This window comes from Lathamus discolor, chromosome 4 (assembly GCF_037157495.1).
Source record: "Lathamus discolor isolate bLatDis1 chromosome 4, bLatDis1.hap1, whole genome shotgun sequence".
Classification (NCBI taxonomy): Eukaryota; Metazoa; Chordata; class Aves; order Psittaciformes; family Psittacidae; genus Lathamus; species Lathamus discolor.
This window is the reverse complement of record NC_088887.1, coordinates 99,723,592-99,737,081: the sequence shown is the minus strand read 5'-3', so window position 1 is coordinate 99,737,081 and position 13,490 is coordinate 99,723,592. Positions and strand designations below refer to the sequence as shown.

Genomic DNA, 13,490 nt, shown 5'->3' with positions numbered 1-13,490 from the left:
AAGACACACAGCATCCTTATCTTTTTCCCTCCCCCTCTTTTTTCTTTTTTTCTTTTTCCCCCCTCTTCCTCTCTAGTGGATAAAGTTCCTTTCATTTGGCAAAACTATTGTTGTTGTTTTGAAAAAGCATATCCTAAGTGAAGTTCATTTTCTACTTGGAAAAAAACTTCACTGCTTAGCAGTCTGTGTCAGCCTTAGAAAGCACCATTTTATTTGCAGTGCATACAGTTCTGTGAGTTTCACTGATGGGGAGCTGGGGAACCAACCCCTAAATATTTTGGAAAGGGACTACCCATTTGTGTGTTAGATGGTATCTCTTCTATTAATATTTCACAGAGGGGTGGGGGGAAGATTGAAACAGCCTTCTGAGTTGCTGCTGCTGTATGTTTCCTCACCTACCCTTAAATTAACAAAAATCTCAGTAGATAATATAGCTGGGAAGCTGTACCCCAAAGGTTTAAGGATACCTGAAACTTCTGCTGAAGTGACTGATTAAATAGTAAAGCTGTAGAAATACAGCTAAGGATCATGAAAGTTCTAGCAATTACTAGGAGGTGTTCCTCTGCTGTTAACTAGTGGATTCCCTTAACAATTGAGTTGATTTCTTTCTAACAGTTCAGTCTCACCTTTTGTAAGTCATATGGTTGTCTGGCATTTTATGGAAGTCATGTAGGGATGATGTCAAGAAAAAGACAAATTTACTGTCTGAGCCAGAAGGCAGGCTTACAAAAAGCAACTTCGTTTAGGACACGAAAAGCTCTTTGTTCTGTGGCCTTGGTCTTTTTGTGCTTTGACCCTTGTATTATAGCATTGTCACTCTGACCCTAAATCTTTGGAAGCAGACATGCAGCAAATTTAGCCTTTTACAAGTGGGGTTGCATTCTGAGCTATGCGCCTGGTTTTTGTCTTTAAGCATTACAGTCCCATACAATACTGAGATGTACCAAAACCAAAATTTTAAGATTTGTGGTTTTGTGTAGTGCAAGCAGTGTTATTTGCATATCAGTCCGTTTTCTGTATATATATTGCTATATTACTGTTGTATGATTTATTATTACTTACCAGTTTCAGATAAGATAGCAACTAGGAGGGCAGTCTGGTTAACACTGACTAATGTATTTTTCCACTTTCCCAGCAGTACTCTGGAAACAGATCCTGTGCACAGAGCACCAGCGTTTCTGCAAAATATTACTTAAGCATTAAGTATTGTGTTGAGAACAAGAAATGCTCTGCTGTGCATTATAGAGATAGAAGATTTAAACAGCAATACTTATGTGGCTTGCCTTCATAAAAGACTGGTGCCAGCTTAGGAGAGCACACAATTTTACACTAGGATTGTGACTGCTTCCTGGACTAACGTGCAAGTCCTCTGAGATATTTTTATTTTTATTATTAATAATAATAATAATTATTATTTAAGAAAGCTAGAAATGAATGAAAAAGTCAGAAAACTAATAGCTGTTATGTTTTAATTTTTTTTTTTAAGAATCTGATATATTTAAGAGGAGAACCTCTTTCCCTGTCTTAATAACTTTCCATTATATAGCTGATTAGTATTGTATGGGTATAGTTACTTGGTGAGGATTGTTCCATTTTCTCTTTTGCCAGCAATGATTTTATATAGTTCAGCTTTTGTACTATAATCTAGGATAATATTTTCTGAAGGTAATAGTGTAATAATCTAGGGATATGTTTATTGGAGAGCTTGAAAAAATGTATACGGATTTTTATTTTAATCTGAAAAGGTGTTACAAATTTTGCTTAAAATACTGATACAGAAACTGAACTTGTATTTTAAGACAGCTGGCTTTATTTTTGCCACTCATTAGAGTATTAATATTTTTTGTGATAAAATCATGAGGGAAAGGAACATTTTCATTACCACTAAATGAAATGTTAAAGTTCACAGAACAGATAAAATGTTTCTTCATTTTTCTTAATTTCGTAGGTGTCCTTTCAAGCAGAAAGAATGCTGATACAGATTGAAAGTGTTCACACAGTTTTCTTCCTGTGTGCCTGCCAAAGGTGCAGGGAAGACAGATTTTTAAAAGTTGTGTGCAATCAAGAGGGATCTGGAAAGCTTTTCTGAAATACAACTTTTACAAACTCTGTTAGAACCCAGAGCTTGTTACACTTTACAAGTTCCCTGTAAAGTATTTCATATAGCAGTCTAGTTAATGCATCAGCATCTGACAAAACACTCTTTAGAAGCTGGGAAAAGAGGTGGGAGTAGTTAGTCTTATTTGATTTTATTTTTAATCTGGAGTTGATACTGGAATATACAGATAATATTCTAAAATATACATTGGTAATATTTGTATGCTGTATCAGCTTCCCATAGTTCTGGTTGGTTTTGGTTTTTGGGGTGGTTTTTTTTTTGTTGTTTCTTTTTTTTATTTTTAAGCTAGCAAGTTATAAAAACTGTTTAACATCCTGTACTTGTTCAAGTCAGAACGGAACACCTTTAGTTTCTTGCCTTCCAGATAAATCCTCTGTATTTTCATTGCTATTCACTGCTCCAGTGGAAGCATCAGTATTGCAGCACCAGATAACTGTCTTCACTTTGGTTTGTTTTCATGACTGCAAGGGCAGGGGGGGACCACTGCACTTCATAAAAATGAATATGAGTTAAACTAGCTTAAGCAGAGGTTGGAATACTGAGATGAAGTAAAAAAGATGTAAAACTGAATTTGATGCTGATAGACAATAACTGCATTTACAAATTTCCAGGGTTTTTTATACTTCTGAATTTCTTGATGGTTTTACTTCCTGGTTTTTATTTTTAGCTGGCTTTGTTTTTTTTATGTTTATCTTATCCAGTAGTTCTCCAGCTAGTCTCAATATGTTTGTTCATGATCCTTGGAGAGATGGCTGGACACATGATATAGATTCTTCAAATTTAGTAGTAGTAGATTACAGTAATCAGCATTTATCTGCTTAACTTTCATTATTAATACTTTACATTACAAACACTTTCTGCAGTTCCCCCAGCCATGGTCCTGTGGCAAAAATAGTTGACATGATCACAAAACAGTTAACAGACAATCTCTTCTTTGTCAAAATTTTTATGCTCGTCCTCACCTATAATTTACAAGCAAAAGTGCAGATTGGTGCTAGATATCTCTGTTAAAGTCTGTGTTCAGAAAATTATCCAAAGCATTAATTGTGACTTTTTAACACAAAATTGATAATAGTCTTGGAAATATTTAATTGCTTGGTAGAATGTATGGGGAGATCTGTTATACATGGAGAGTGTGTATAAGCTCAGTCCTTAATGACTGCTCGTTTTTGAGGTGAAGTGGGGCTAATTTATTGATGGATTACAGTCATTTAATTAAAAAAAAAATCTATTAAAAAACCTAACCCTGTCACAGAGTTGCTAGGTTAGAGACAGATTGTATTTTAGAATTTGCAGTCTTAAACATGAGTTCAAAATCTAACTGTTACTTCAGGAGAATAGCAATTAAGGTGTATAGTTTATTCTCTTAATTCTTCTTCCTCTATGATCACAAAGCAGCCTAAGTCAAGTTGAGTGAATTAACCAAATATCATAGGTTATACCTAAACCAAATAATAGTGTGATAGTAGCCAAAAGTACACTGATAGCTTTAAAGTAATACTTTGAAATATTTCAGTTGTATCGTTTCTCCTTTTTAAAATATATGCATATCACTTTAAAGGCTGCTGACATTAAGAATTAGGGGGAAAGGAGCTTCCTTAACAAAAGCAACCAGAAGGCAGAAGTAAAGGAATATACTTCTAAATATAAGTTTTAAGAATGAGCAAGAATTCTAAATTCCAGTGTGTTTGCAGTATAAATATTACAGTGTTGAGTAAGCATATGACAAAAATAAAGTGAAACTACTATTGTTTTAACTGGTGGGGGTGGGGGGGAGAAGTAAACAGTATATTATCAAGATATAGCTACATACGTTTTTAGATCTTACAGTTTTGTTGTTTGAGAGTATAAGTGTTTAGGTTTCTTAACAGTGAAGTCAGATTATTTTTCTTTTTCCCAGATGAATTTAGTATTAAAAAAAATACATATTTGCAGCAAGAGTTGTACTGTCAGTGCATTTATTCATATTTAATGGTGTGGCACTGAACCGTGAGCTCTGAGAGGAGAACTTTGCAAATTCACCAGCAGTTGTCCAAAAAGTGTATCACTGCAAAATGTCCTGTCTACCATATAAGTTATCATGGAATGCACAGAACAGGACACACTTGTCGGAGCTGCCTAACTTCATACTGTGACATTTGAGTGCAAAGCCTGTCTCATTTCTAGTTCAAGCTAAGAAGCTAACCTGGGAAAACTGAGCTATAGAGAATGTACTCTGATATCTGTGCAATGGGAGAGAGTAGTGCTGGTGGACAAATAATGTACTGCTTTAGACAGTGGGACACCAGGAGCCTTTGGGTGTCTCTCACCTTCATATTTCTAATTTTAAACTGTAATAAGGTTGGGAAAGGGTCACAATGAACAGTGAAGCAAGACTTGTTTTCGTAGTGGAACTGTGTTGCTTTGCATTAGTAAGTAGCAAAAGCAATGGAATATGGTTGTGTGCAAATTATGTGTACCTATCGATGAGGAAGGTGTTTTGGCCAAGAAGTATCAGAAGAGTGTTTTTGTTTTATGAGCAAAAAAGGCACAAGGTAAGTGTTTTATCTTATGTTCTTGAGCAACTGAGATAATACACAGTATTTAATAGAAAGGCCTTGATATGTTTTACTCCAGATCACTAAACTGTCAGATTGGTGGCTAGTGCTACGGTTTTGGATACAATATATTACATAGAATTTAAGGAGCTTCTTAGTATAGTAGCATTCAAGGAGCTTATTAGTAATTATAGTAGCCAGAAATTCTGTTGTAGCTGGTTTTCATGGGGTTAGAAAGGGATTGGATTGGGCTTCGTGTTGTAATAAACTCCTAAACATAAACCAATAAAACTGAACGTGATATTTTATATTAGGCTTGGTCTTTGAGAAATCAACTAATAGTGAAATCAAGGAAAGGCCCCTTCCGTGATTGGGAACACCCCGATATAAAAATCACACACCCTTTTTTTTTTTTTTTTTTTTTTTTTTTTTTTTTTTTTTTTTCTTAACAGTATTCCTGACTTCTGTGTATGTGTAGAGAACCTGCTTCTGTGGAATTTCAGTTCTGCATCTTCAGTATCCTTCCTTCCATGTTCCTTATCAGACCTTTTGCTTCCAGGGACTTGGGGGAATCTAATGGAGCTGCCTGCATACATGATTCCTGCATTTATAGAGGTCTTCTGTCTCTCACCCACAAACCCCATCTTATGACATAACGATAGAGGTAGGAGAAGCACTCTTGATAGTATGACTATACTAGCTCTGTGACCAAAACACAGAGGTACGAAACTTTGTGCAGACACTTGTGGATTTCAGATTTCTGGCTTAGCTGTCAGTACTTTTTATCTTAGTCTTCCTCCTTTCATTCTTCCTGTTCTTCAACCCCCTTCAGCTCCTTCTCTCACATAGTGTCTTAAATTTTACGTGAAAACTTGCTTATTCTCCTTACAGATAAAATATGTTTTTAATAGCAACATAGAAAATAGATACAGTTGTGTTTGATTTTGTTGGTTTGTTTGGGGGCATTTTTGGTAGTAAAGTTTAAAGAAAAAAACGTAAAATCCAAAGCCGTAAACTACCTCCACTCCACCCCCAATCCTGTAATGCATGTGAAGTTTTGTGTTCATGTTTTGGGTGGGTAGGGGGAATTACCTGTAAGTTCTCCTACCAATGTACTTACTGTAGAAAATAGCATAATAGTCTTGCCAAGTCTTCATTTCATGATGTGTCTAGTTTAATTTTAGAGGGATTTACTTATGCAACCGAAAAAAAACCCTCCATTTAGCTAAAAGCTAAAAACAAATAGGCAAATGAAACAACAATATCTAGTTAAACACACATGTAGTTTACAGATGAAGAATTTGGCCTGAACATACAAATAAGAAATGGACTTCCAAAGGTATTAAGTGTTGCAGCTATCTTATTTGAGTAATTTCCTTTCAATCTTTTAAGGTAAATCTACAAGTAAGAGAGTATTTTCTCTTGCTGGAGAGCACCTTTTTGTATTCTCTTTCCAGATCTCTTACTGCTGTCTAGCATTTTTACTTGCATCTGTGTTTATCTTTGACTTCCATGTTACAGATACATACGGTGCAAATTTTTCTCTACCTCTTTCTCCGTGGGATTTTCCCTAGCACAGTTTCTTCAAGGCGGGGGGAGGCCAGCTGTCACAGCATACCTTTACAGTTAAGTTTATTTTGACTCTGCATTCAGGTTTTAGTTCACCAAGGTACTGTGTAAGTTGTGCCTATAGAATCTAGTTTGCCTATTTTAGTTGTTCAATTTAAGATAAATGAATGAGGGAATGTGTAAATATAGTTGTGCATATATAAAATATACTGGAAATGTCTCTTTTGTACAGTTCCTAAATTAGCATTTGTACCCTGATAGCTGTGTGAAAACCTGGTTGTTGCTGCAGCTACCTGTAACCTCTTACACTTGCAAATCTCACTTTAATGGCACATTTGTAGCAACAAACCCTTCTTGCAGAGATCATCCTGCTGTGTAACTGTAGGAGCAAAAATAGGAAGGGAGAAAATGAAAACTCACTGAACTTTACCTCCCCTTGTGGCCTGCCAAACGTTTTTGTGCTTACAGATAGTCCTGATAATTTACAAAAGTTGTTTTATCATGAACTGAGTAAAAGGCTCATTACAATGGAATGGAGTGCTTAGGCCCATGCTGTGTATGTATTTTTTGTCTTAATAATTTGGTTATCTAGGGAACCAGTGAAAGGACTGTATACACTTGAAATGCTGGCATAATTTGGTGTAACAAAAGGATATCTGGCTGGGATGTGAACTCTCTGTCTACCTCTTCAAGTAAAGTAGCATGGTCATTCTAGAAGATGAACTCCTCCTGATCCTAATAACAGATAAGTTACTGTTCTTGCTAACAATTTTTTGTGGGGGTTTTAATATTTTAATTTTTCTTTTCATCTGAAATGGCTTAAGAAGCACTTATAATCTGTCTGCCCCAAAATTGTGGGAAGGGTAGCCTGCAGATGTAACAAACTGCTTGGAGACTGACACAGTACTTGACAGAAGCTTATTTTGAAATTAACTCTTATTTTCTTACACATGAAAGTTGAGAGGTTTTCTTGAGTTTTGGTTTGTTTTTTAGTTGGGTTGTTTGTTTGATTTTTGGTGGGGTTTTTTTGTTTGGGTTTTTGTTTGTTCTTTTTTCCACATCAGGCTTCCAGATGACCAAAAGTTAGATTAGAAAATAACCCAAACATTTTGTTTCATTTTGAAGTAAACATCTGCATATCCTTTAGTTCCCCTAATCAGGCACACAATTGTTCAGTTCCTGGTTTGTGTCCCATGAAGGTATTATGCACAGTTGACAATGAAGTCTAGAGCTTCAGTATGAATAAACAGTCAGCTTGGCAATGGAAAAATGCCTAATACACATTTTATAGTTTTTTAATACAGTCGATGTCACTACATGAAAATTAATGTTCAATAAGAAAATTCTGCATTCAGCTTTCAGCATGTGTTTCTATTTCCTTGAAGTATGGTAGACACCTTGGCATAACGTAGCAGCACATAATGGTTTGTGGGTTTTGAAAAGGTGCAGGCCATATTGTGCTGCCTCAAAAAAACAAGGATTTCATCATCCTGAAGAGAAATATCACTTATGAATTAGTCAATCTTGTGATGCTGATGTCTGTCATACCTTAGCAGCACGTAAATATTGGTGTTAAGACTGTAAATATCTCCAGTATTAACTGTGCTGCTGAAGTAAGGCTAGCCACTTCTGCATGTGAGTCATGAAAAAGGATATTTCATATATTTCCAGGTGCCTTTTTGTTGTTATAATTTGTGCTGATTGTTTACGTTCTTGGCTTTTGTTTGTATTTACATCTGTTCAGAAACAATATTTAGGACTTCGTAGTATCTGATGGCAAATATAAAACATATATATATATATATAAAACTTTGAATGCTTTGGTTTACATTGAAGCTGGATTTAGTAAAGGAGCCATCTCAAGCTATACCTGTCTAACAATGCTTTGGTAAGTGTGCTTGTACAAAAAAATATTAAAATGGTTTTACTTTAAAAATCAGTATTTCTTTATTAAAACTCTAAAAATTGTGCGTTCATCTTTACAGCATTTTCTCAATGAGTGGAACTGGGAAATGCTTTGTCATGCTTTTAGCAAAGTGAGCAAATAAATAAAGCATATCTGAACATATCTGAAGTTTTCAACGTAACTTTTTTAACGCTTAATTTTTTTTAATCACTGAATCTATAGACGGGTAACAGTTTTATGGTTAGAAGTTTAAACTATGCATCTGACTGAATTCACTAATTTATTTTTTTTCTTATCTTCTACTAAGATTTTTCACTTGCAGGGGAATCTCATTGAGATGACTGAAATCACTGCAGTGAGAATGGAAATTACTTGGGCTCCTTTCCTTTAAAAAGCTGCATGCAAGAACTGTGTGGTGAGTCAAATGTAGACTAATGGTTATGTAAATGCCACTAATTTTAGATACAGTCAAGATCTGCAAGTGTGTTTCCTTTTAAGATTTTATTTTCTTCACTATCATGACTCAGTATCACTTGCTAATCTCATTTTATTAGCCTTGTTATATTTTACTGTTAAAATACACGTGCCTTTTTCAAATAAGTGCTCACAGCTTCAACTTTATATATTGTATAGATGTTCTAAAATGAGAAAAAAAGCTCATCTTCACTGGAGTTTTGTTGTGACTTAAGGCTTTGAGCGTGCTACTGGTGCAGTTGCACAGGTACAAGCACGATGTAGATGAATCTTCATTCAAGTTGTTGTGATTCATAAATCTGCATTATATGACTGTATAGAATTTCAGCCTGGTATACACCTTTCTCACCTGCCCCTGCTATGGATTTGAACTGGTGAAAGTACTGATGGCTAGAATTTCCAGTTCAGTTCAGAGCTCAATTGTAAAGCTATGCAGTATTAGATAGCCTACAGCTTTTCATAAAGTAAACACTTCTGTGTTTACTTTTACCTGCTGCAGGTCTCTTAAGATATGTGGCCAAAATGAGGTTGACTACTGAGAAAAAAAAATAAATTCCGCTCTCTGGCTCAGACTGTAACTGCTTAACACTAAAGACCTGCACTTGCATTTCAGCCATTTGAAAACTTAGAAATCCTTGGAAAGAGTGGACTCAGTGAGTTATAAAAGAAAAAGACCTTATTCTTCCACTGTTCCCCTCACTTTAAAGGTCACTGATTTTTGTTAGCACATTGCAAACTGTGATGCTTGCAAAGGGCCTTCCCAGGACTCTTGTAGAATCCAGTACTTTAATGTATTTAGGCTTTTTCTCTGGGATTTCTAGGAGTGGATGTGAATCTAAAGAGCTGTTCAGAAAGATCTGAGACCATGCAACAAGTAAGTCTATTTGCATGGCTGTGTCAAGGTCCAGTAGCCAGACCATTTGTTCCTGACTGCTTCATTGTGCCAGTGCAGGCCTTCGTGTGAATAGTTAAAACAGACTGCTTCCTTCTGGTTCACCATGAAAACCCCTACAACTGGCACAAGGCAGCGGATGGCAGGCAGTGGGAAGAAGGAGAAGTGAAAAGGTTGAACTGCCTTGTTTGGTGGCCCTAGCAGATTGTAACAGTTCAGTGATATGATGAAAATACAATTTGAGCATTCTCAGAACTAGAGCTCAGCTGAGAAACCAAAGCTCCCATCTGGATTAAGAAAATTACTTCAAGTGCTTATGAAGGCCTACTCAAGTTATTTAGATCCTAAGCCTTTGAAAAGATTGTCTTATTTTGCACAGTGCACAGTTGCCTTAAATAATATTAGCAATTGTATTTTCCAGATGTTTACCTGCATGGGCAGAGCCATAGCCCATGGCTGAATGGAACTCCCTCTGCTTTGGAGCTCTGAGGTCCTAAGGGTTGTGTCTGATTTAACAAAGGAAGGCTTGCTGTTTTCAGGTCAGAAGCTTGTTTCTGCTAGGCTTAGGAACTGTATGGGAACAAAGATGCTTTATTCATATAAAAGGAAAAGAGAAGGTAGGCCTGCTTGGAAATAAACTGAGACTAGCAGCTGTATAGGAGTGAAGACAACTAGTGAGAGGAGCATGTCTAAAAATCTAATGTTGAAAGGTTGGAGCTGAGAACTAATAGTGGGAAAGACAGATCTGATGAAATGGAAAATTCAATGGATTGGGACAGGTTGGGCAAAATGTGGGGATTTTGTTGGTTGAAATTTGAAGAAGCAGCAGCCTGGCAAAAGGGACCTGGCCTGAGGCAAAGAGAATTAGTCAGGCTTGGGGAAAGGGGCTTGCGTACCTTGGACCATTCCTAACATTCACAGGAGGACACTGTGCTTCAGCTCCAGAAGGGAATGCAGACTGTCATCTGTGAAATCACTCAATTGCACCCCCCTCATCATATTCAACACAGAGAGGGCGACCTTTAGCGTTCTCAGCTACTTCATTAGTTTTAGTCCTGAAAAGAAATCCCAAAGTAACATAGTTGAGGTTGGAAAGGACCTCTGGAGATCATCTAGTCCAAGCAGGGACAGGCAGAGCAGGTTTTTTAGGGCTTTGTCGAGTGAGGTTTTTAATATCTTCAAGGATGGAGACTCTTCAACCTGTCCTGTTCAGATAGTTTTTCCTGCATCTCATTTTGTGCCTGTTGCTTCCTGTCCTCTCACTGGACACAACTGGAGAAGCCTGGCTGTGTCTTTGCTACTCTCCCTTGTCCCCAGCAGCAGGAATTGATAAATTTTGGTAAGATAACACACACAAGCCTTTTCTTCTCCAGGTTGGAGTCCCAACTCTCTCGGCCTTCCTTCATGTCAAAGGTGCTTCAATTCTCTCATTGTCATTATGGAAGTAAATAAAGTGTTTCAACTAATATGGGAATTGGAACTCAAAGAAGGAAATGGTTTTTTTGGGGGCAGGTGCTGGAAACAAAACACAGCCTAGTAACTGTAAAAAGAACATGATGATTACAAAATGAAACACTAAGAAGTTGGGTAACTCCTGCTTTGAGATTCTGCAATCTTCATTTGCCCCCTTGTGTTAGTGTACTATGAAGCAATCTTCATGATCATACGGAATATTTAATCTAACGATAGGACTGGCCTGGTGTGGTACTGAGCTAGGGAAGATGTTTGTGGGCTGAGCATGCAAGAAGCCTGATGCTGCTATAGGTAGAAATTGGTAGAAAATTCTGTAGGCAACAGAACAAAAGACTGCAAGTAGAGGAAACCATGTCCTCATGGTTGTGTCAAACGAGAATTCCTGAGAATTGGATGTGTCGTTTTTCTGCTTTTATCCTTATATGTTGCTAAACAAGTTACCAGGCTGTTGTTTTCATAGTACTTGTATTCCTCCCTTCAGAGGTGTCTGACTTAAGAGCCTAATAGGAAACACTGGCTGTTCACATTTGCAGCTGAGCTTCTTAGGAGATGTTGTTTGAATTAAAATATCATGCGATATGATGTCTGTTGACAGTCTCTTCTTAAACAAGGTACCTCATATTCTTGCATGCTACTATAGTTTCAGCATCTCCATGTCACATTTAAAATAGGGGTACTTACTTTGAAGGGCTGTTGGTTGTTAGTTAAACACGACACTTTTATTTCGTAGCTGTACTACAGTAATGCTCAAGGAGTTTTCTATAGCCTTTATTCTGATCTGAGAGGAAGAGGTGAGTATTGTGCATCTTTTAAAAACCAGGTCTGTAAACAACTTTTGTTGTTGTCAGCTGAAGATGAGAAACTGAGTTTCCACGTTGTTGATTCATGGTTTATTCATCCAATCCTGTGAACTACAAAACGTGATTTGTGTCCAGTCTTGTCAGGGATTCATTTTGTATATATAGCTATTAATATTAAACACTTGTTTGTCCCATTTTTTATAATGTGGTTTCGTGAGTAATATCTTCAGTATTCTGCAGAACCTTTTACACACTAAAAGTAATGTTCATGTTTGAGCTTCAGCGTATTTCACAATAAATTTACCTATAAAGATCTATGTTGCAAAAAGAATGAACTAAAATATGAACACAGTTTTTTTTCTGTACAGTGGGAAACAGTGCATCTTCAGAAATGTCAACTGAATTGCACCTATGTATATAGGACGTTTGCAGGCCATTGTTCTTCGAATTTCAAAGCGGTTTTCTTGGTACTGCGTATAGCACACTTTATTGAGTGAAAGTGGTTCTGATCTTGATATTTGGATACAGAGACCTGAAAAAGTTTCAGCTCTTCCCCTAATCATGGCATCTTGTTAAATACTGGGGGAAGTCTCTCTCAATCAGTGATGATCAAAATTTGAAATGTTTATAGACTGCTTTTGTGTTCTTCCTCACCACCTCCTCTCATAGAAGTCACAAGAAATGATTGATAGAAATATATCCAAAGTGGTTAGCTGCTGTTTTACCACAGTTTAAATTGAAGCAGAGCAGCAATTCTTCATTTAAAACAAACATTTCAAATGAATTTGAAGGAAAACTTGCATCTGTGATATATGTGAATCTCCTTTCTAAGGTGGCAGTTGTGTGTATCAGAAAATATTTAACTATAAGCAGAAATAAAAAATGGTGGAGAAAATGCAATGGCACAAGTGACATTGTTCATCTTTCTGTGAGGGAGCTAGTATCATTAGGATATTACTTTTGCACCCTAAATGATACAGTTCATTTCTGTTGTAAGTTATTTAATCACTCTGAGGAGCAAAAACTCAGGCAGGTTTTTTTTTCCAGATTTGATTTGCTTATAACTCTGTGTTAGTAAATAAAATTTATCTAATATTGCTTCCATCTCTCAATGTAAAATTTGTGCTTAAATGTTCTGAAATTAACAAGTTAGTTATAGCAGCATTTATCCAGTTCAAATCTCTAATCTGAAGTCTACAGTGCTAAGTAGCTAGAGGCTGATTTACTTAGCTTCTGTTGAGAGATGGGAATAATATATTCATAATGCTTTCTTCTGCTGTTTATAGCCATAGGAGACAGCCATGGATAGAAAGTTTCACATTTCCCTATGGTTTTTGCAGGGCAAGCATGTCACTTTATTACCTATAGAAGAACTTTCTGTCAGCAGCTTTTACACTTTTAAGTGGTTTTAAAAGTAAAACATTTTAGAATCTCTCATAAAATACTCCAAAAAACTTTAAGTATTGTAAAATTTGAAATATATAAGGTATAAATTATAGAATATAAAGTCAAATGTATACATTTTTAATATTTTATTGATATAAAGGCAAAGGAAAAGCTTTAGGGATTATATTATTGGCCCAGCTAGAACAGTCAACAATAATATATGAACATGGTTCAACAGTCCTGTGATTCTAAAGCCAGACAAATTTGGGACTGACAGAGTCTTCCTTTTTCCTTCAATATTAACCTGGCTCTGATACTTCCATGGTGGTTTCAC

General features: G+C 36.3%; 1 long non-coding RNA gene across 1 annotated transcript; it reads left to right on the top strand.

Annotated features, from left to right (window-relative positions):
- The first annotated feature begins 8,020 nt into the window (after window positions 1–8,020).
- On the top strand, window positions 8,021–12,665 carry LOC136013837 (uncharacterized). Its single transcript, XR_010612406.1, has 2 exons — window positions 8,021–8,546; window positions 9,919–12,665. It is a non-coding gene; the product is annotated as an uncharacterized LOC136013837 (long non-coding RNA).
- Window positions 12,666–13,490: the final 825 nt, after the last annotated feature.